Below are 6,403 nucleotides of genomic sequence, written 5' to 3' on the forward strand. Positions count from 1 at the left end.
ATTCTGGTTCCTTTTGTTCTTCATGTATATTTTAGAATCAGCTTGCAGGTTCTTGTGAAGACTCCAGCTGGGATTTTTATTTGAGTTGTATTTAATCTATAAATCTCTTTGGTAGGAATGGACACATTCAAACTACTGAATCTTCTAGTCATGAAACATAGCCTACCTGTATTTATTTAGGTCTTCTTTGATTTCTTTCATCAGTGTTTTATAGTTCCAGCATACAGATCTTTGCCTTTGCCGTAGCCTATTGGTTAGAAGCAAAGTGAAGGTTTCTCCCACACTCCCGGGAAGGGGAGTAGACCAAGGTATGGACATGAAAAGGAGGAGATCATTGTAGACAACTAGAGTCTGCCTGCTGTCATCTCTGGGTGGTGGTGACCTTCACAACCTCCCGATGCAGATGTACACCCAGCTCTGGGGTTCATGTATCCTGGTGTTCTGGGAATCAGCTACTTAGAAGTGATGCAGAAGAAGAGACCAATGTGCTTGATGTGGTTCTGACTGGTCTCTAGCTCTTGCCCATGCTTAGCCTCCAGCCTGGAGCTCGGTCACTCCCTTTCTCTATTTATCAAAACCTTGACAGTCTTCTGAGCCCAGGCACAAAGTCCACCACTTCCAGGAAGGATTCCTTGAGACCCTGGGAGAATCAAGCTCTCCTAACACCATGCACATGACACTTAGTTCTGCCTAGTTTTATAATTATTCTTGTACAAATTAGGTACATTCTTTCTGTTGTGACAATAGGTTCAAGCCCAAAAGCTACTTTATTGGCTCATAAGATGGAAAAGTCCAGGGGAAGACTGACTTCAAAGACAATTGGATTGGAAGAGTAAAATTGGGACCCAGTCTCTTCCATCGTCTGTTCTACCTTCTCTTTGGCTCCTCACAGGTCCTGGGGGGAAGTAGACCTGAACAGGATGGATCTTCAGCTAAATCAACATCTTCCTGCTTCTTCAGCAGAGCCAGAAATATTGACTATCTGGCCCTTTAGACCGTGTCTGCTGATTCCTATTCCATTCCGCTACACACTCACTTATTTATTCAACAAACACTGACTCCGCACTGAGTATGTGGTAGGTCCTGGGCGAGGTGCTGGAATACAAAAAAGGAAAGGCAGACGTGGTCTAAAGGGCCAGACAGTCAATATATCTGGCTCTGCCGCTCTGCTATGGTTGCGGAAACCAGCCACAGGCAATACAAACAGGGGAACGTGGCTGTGTTCTAATAAAACTTTATGCGCACTGAAATCTGAGCGTCATGTAGATTTCACGTGTCCGGGAGTACACCGCGCTCAGCGGGTTACAAAAGCAGAGGACACAAGCTGTAGTTTGCTGCCTCCTGGCAGGCAGTGCTGCAGGTCAGCAGGCTGAAAAATAACCCACCACGAGCGTCACACCCTCCTTCAGTTCCACACCCCCGCCACGCCACCGACTTTGTGTGAGGCCCATTGTTGTGCCATAAACATGCGGAAAGGTAACATTTAATTTAGGCCGCGCATCTGGAGCTCGAGAGGAGCCCTCATCAGGCTGTATTTAAATTTCTGCTTTCCACCCCAGTGCCTCTAAAATTGTTAAACTGTGTCGTCCTTGCGGCTTTATTAAACCTCGCAAGATCCAGCCAAGCTTGACAAACGCAGGAGCGGAGTTTCCGCCGAGTCGGGTGGATTTGCCAGGCGGGATCCTGCTCCCTTCCAGCCGCTCCAGGAAGCCCCCGGCCCTTTGTGCAGGCACCAAGCGCCCAGCAATTGTGTCTCTAATCAACTGCTCTGAGCAGGTGAGCATTTATCTCAGTCAGTTACCCCTTATAATTACTGTATTGAACCTAGTTGTCTATAAAATGAATGGTTTGTTCAGACACTTTACCCAAAGAGTTCATTAGGGGTTAAACAAAATGCAATCCCATTTGCAAAGAGTATAATAAATTGTTTCATCTGTGAATTTAGCTGTTCTCCCTAATGCAGACATGGGTGTTACAGTGGCTTTCCCTTGATAGGGTTATGGGTTAATGAAATGCCTTTTCTGTTGCTTATTTTCCTCTCTTCTGTGCTGAGTGATAAGTAGCTAACCAACGAAGCTTGTAATTACAATCTTACAGAAACCGGGCCGATCTGTATATAAATCTCACCATCCAATTACAAGATGTAATAATTTTGCACTCAAGCTGGTAATGAGGTCTAATACTCGTGCATGCGATAATCCCCTCTGGATGCTGGCTTGATCAGATGTTGGCTTTGTAATTAGACGGGCAGAAAATCATTATTTCATGTTCAGGAAAAAATTAGGTTGGTGGGAAGTTAATTTTCTCACCGCTCTCTGAAGCGTAGACAAGAATTTAATGATTTAATCATGATTGTTAGCTCTTTTGCAATCAATTTGTAATGATTGTGTAGCAACTCTCTTCAAGGGAAGCTGCTTTGGAGAGGAGTTTGCAAACAGCCCCGTCCAGGGGGGCTGGTCTTCTAGGGACACGTGACAGCAAGCCCATTAAAGCTGTCTCCGGAGTGACAGACATGCAGGGAGCCCCAGCCTTCAGGCTTCTAGAAGTGCTCTCCTTCCAGCAGGATCTGAGCACTTCAGACTCCCCGAGACCCCGACTCCACGCTCAAGGAAGGGGATGCTTAGCTGCCCAAGCCTGGAGAATAATTTTGTTGGTGTGATGCTCTGTGGATGTTGGTTTACAAACTCAAGTGCACAAGATACAATATATCCCGTTACTTGGTTCTGACTTGGAGGCTCATGCTCCAAGATTGGTGGGACCTGTAACTTCAGATCGATTGAGTTCTCTGCCTTGTTCTCCTGCCACCCATCTCTTGAGAAGAGTGGACATCCAGGACTTCATGCAGGGCAAAGCCCCTCTTGTCTCCTCTTGCACGGTCCCCTCAGGCTGCTGCAAAGCCAGGAGCTCCCCTTCCATGCATGAGACCCAAACACCTTTGGGGAGGCCAGGAACTGTGGAGGTAAGGTCCAGCCTCTAGAACTCTGAGATTGTCCATCCGTGGGGATCAGGTCCTGACCTAGATGAGTCTCCACGAACTGCTTCTCTGGGCTCAGGCCAGCTAGCTCCCTGCTTCTCACGTAAAGGCTCCCCTTGAGCACCCCCAGCCCACTCCAACAGTTGTACACCTTCTCATCAATGGCTTTCCTCTCCCAAAGGATCAGAAGAGCCTTCAACTTCATACAGCTTCCCTTTGCAGCCCTGCTAAGACTCCAGAGGCCAAGAATTACAAAGCCCGCCTACCTGCTTGAAGCAGAAGATAGAGGGAGAACAGACTCTAATTAATATTTCAATAAATTATCCTCCCGTATTGACTCAGACTTCCTCCTGTGTGTTCACCCGATGATTTACTTTCTGAGCGAACCAAACACATTTTCTCTGCCGATATTGGAGAATGTAATTATCACTTGCAGGTATCTGGTTGTTCATCCACGTCATTCTAGAAGTTATTATTCAGCTCTGGCTAGATGCGTAAGAATGCGCAAAGGATATCCTGGGTGTATGGTGGGGTAGGAGGAGGTGAAAAACAGTGTTAACATTTATGAGTGCATTTTATCGAATTTCATCGACTCCGTCAATTGTAAAATGCATCATTATTTTATATAATAAGAAAGTAAAAAGTCATTGGCAACTCAAGTATTATAATGCTTCTTTAATCACTTAGAATTTGTATTTCGTATGTAATGAAAGCGCTCTTTCACACTTACATAAACATAGATTTTTATCAGAGATCATTCATTTGTACACATTAAAAGGAAAACCTAAGTGAAATAAATTAGTGAAGATATTCCTTAACCATCTTCATATTCAGAGAACGATTTTCTGAGCTCTGAGTCATTGACGTCTGTGTTTTCTTAAAAGAATCCTGCACTACTGTCCTCAGAATTTCCTTCTAAGAAATAAGGCCCTTGTGCAAATTTTGACACTCACGTGCAGGTCACACCAGTGATATCGCGATTGCTCCTGGTCATATTGCTCCCAGTTTCAATGATGTTAAAATGTGAGGGAAAAGGGGGCACTTCGGTGGCTCAGTCATTTAGGTGATTGCCTTTGGCTCAGGTCATGGTCTCTGGGTCCTGGGATCGAACCCCGCATAGGGATATCTGCTCAGCAGGGAGCCTGCTTCTCCTTCTCCCTCTGTCTCTCCCCCTCCCCGCAAAGGTCAATAAAATCTTTAAAGAAAAAAGCGCATCTCAAAATTGGTGAAGTCCAATAAGTATCTGGCGTTGGACAAAAGGACACTTTTCAGCCAGAGCAGGTGGAATGAAGACGGAGAAATCTTGAGTCAGGCAATGGTGATAGGGAAAGAGGGAGCTCAGGTCAGCTAGCGTGTTCTCAATTACACGAGAGGTGAACTAAGCCCCAGGTTCCAGAAACTTGGAGCCCATCTAAGGCCTCCCTAGGGAATGGGGTGGGGGGGTGGGGTAGAACTGAGGACAAGCAAGGCAATTGGGGCACAAGAGAGGACCCCATCAAAATGCTTTGCCAGAGTTTCCACTCTAGGCAGGTGGATTTTTTGGCTACGCCCTGTTCCTTTCCACTACCAGGCCTCTATGGGTGCTATTTGTCCCACTTGGATACCATTACATGTCACCACTCATGGGCTCTCCCTATGCCACGAGACTCTTCTGCACAACACCGGTCACAGTTGGAACTTACATTTCTTCACGTGATGACCTTGCAAATGTCTGTATCTCCCATTAGAGTGTTAGCTTCTACAAGGCAGGAGCTGCTTTGCTTCTCACACCTGCACCCGGTTAAGTGCTCTCTCTCTCCCTCTGTCTTCATGAATGAATGGACCGCTTGTAAATGAATGAATAAATTAGAGCATGGATGATAAACATAAGATTCAATTCTTGTTGCAGCAGGAAGCAACACCAGCCCCTGCTGGGAGTGCCGTTGCCCTCCCACCAGTTGTGGGTGATTATGAATCTCACTCGTGACCCTTGCCACGGACCTCAGAGAGCCCAGTGAGCCTGCGGAAAATGACACTGAATGGCATTGATTTGAATTATACCCCTTCTTTCTTCCATTGCCAGTCTACATTCTAGTCACCGGGCATTTTATCTCTGGAAAAACTGCCTCCCCAGGGTGCCTAGGCAGCTCAGTTGGTTAAACGTCTGACTCTTGATTTTGGCTCAGGTCGTGGTCTCAGGGTTGTGGGGTCAAGCCCCGAGTCCGGCTCCGCACTTAGGGAAGTCTGCTTCTCTCTCTCTCCCTAGTCCCCTCCCTGTGCTCGCTCTCAAGTAAATAAGTAAATCTTTAAAAAAAAATCTGCTCCCCCTACTCTACCTTCTGCCTTGTGGCTCGTGATCACGTTCTGTCTCATTTTATCTCCTAATGACTCCAAGTTCATTGATCTAGACTCCCCAGCTGCACTGACAGCCCCCAAGGAGGCAGGGAGGGTCCAACCCTTCTCCTGCAGCCAGCCTGGGACCCAACACCAGCTAGATGCATATGCTGTCCTTGGTGGTGAGATACCCGCCTCCTCCCAGTGCCCTTTTCTCTGGGCTTCAGTTTTCTCTCCAACTCTTGATTTAGTTTTTCTTCTTTTCTTCTTCTTCTTTTTTTTTTTTTCTTTTACAACTGTGGTGGAAGCTACATAACATGAAATGTACCATTGTAATCACTCCTAAGTGTCCAGTTCTGTGGCATTAAGAAATGAGCCCCTTGTGTAAATTTTTTTTTACCGGTGAGCATCCATCACCATCTTCCATTCACAGAACATTCTTCCTCTTGCAAAACTGAAGATCTGTCCCCATTAAATAATAACTCCTTGCTCCCTGCTTCCCCAGCCCCTAGCACCCACCGTGCCACTTTCTATCCCTATGAAATTGATTACTCTAGGAACCTCGTATCAGTGGGATTATATAGTATTGGTCTCCCTGTGCTGGGTTATTTCACTCAATGTAGTGCCCTCAGGGTCCATCCATATTGTAGTCCGTGTCAGAATTTCCTGTCTTTTTAAGAGGGGGTGAACCTTATTTTCAGAGAAAGCAGATCCCCCCTGCCAGTATGATGACAGCTGTGTAAGCTCTCTTTACCTGAAGAGCTTTCTTCCAGATAAAGAGAGATGGTCTGGGGATGTAGACACATCATTGCTCCATTGAAATCCAAGTTTATCTTTATTTTGGCTTAATTGTGATTGTTTTATGTAGCTTTTACTGGAGACGAGTAGAGAAAAATGACTTTATTTTTAGCTAGAAGTCTGTGCTCATTTTAAAATGTCATCATTATGTCATATAGCTATGATTAGGAAACAATTATGCTCACTTTTCAAAGCTTATAAAACAGGAAAAAAAAAAGGATATAGAGGAGGTCTATGTTCCTATCACCCAGAGAGAGCCCTGATGACACCTGGGTCATATTTTTCCAGGCCAGGTAGGATCCTGGGACAGGGTAGTAG

General features: G+C 45.7%; 1 long non-coding RNA gene across 1 annotated transcript; it reads left to right on the top strand.

The window, feature by feature from the left end:
• The first annotated feature begins 1,513 nt into the window (after positions 1 to 1,513).
• LOC125088357 (uncharacterized) lies at positions 1,514 to 3,294 on the top strand. The gene is made up of 3 exons (XR_007123695.1): positions 1,514 to 1,776; positions 2,749 to 2,959; positions 3,197 to 3,294. It is a non-coding gene; the product is annotated as an uncharacterized LOC125088357 (long non-coding RNA).
• Positions 3,295 to 6,403: the final 3,109 nt, after the last annotated feature.

The sequence above is a fragment of the Lutra lutra genome, chromosome 17 (assembly GCF_902655055.1).
Source record: "Lutra lutra chromosome 17, mLutLut1.2, whole genome shotgun sequence".
NCBI classification, from domain to species: domain Eukaryota; kingdom Metazoa; phylum Chordata; class Mammalia; order Carnivora; family Mustelidae; genus Lutra; species Lutra lutra.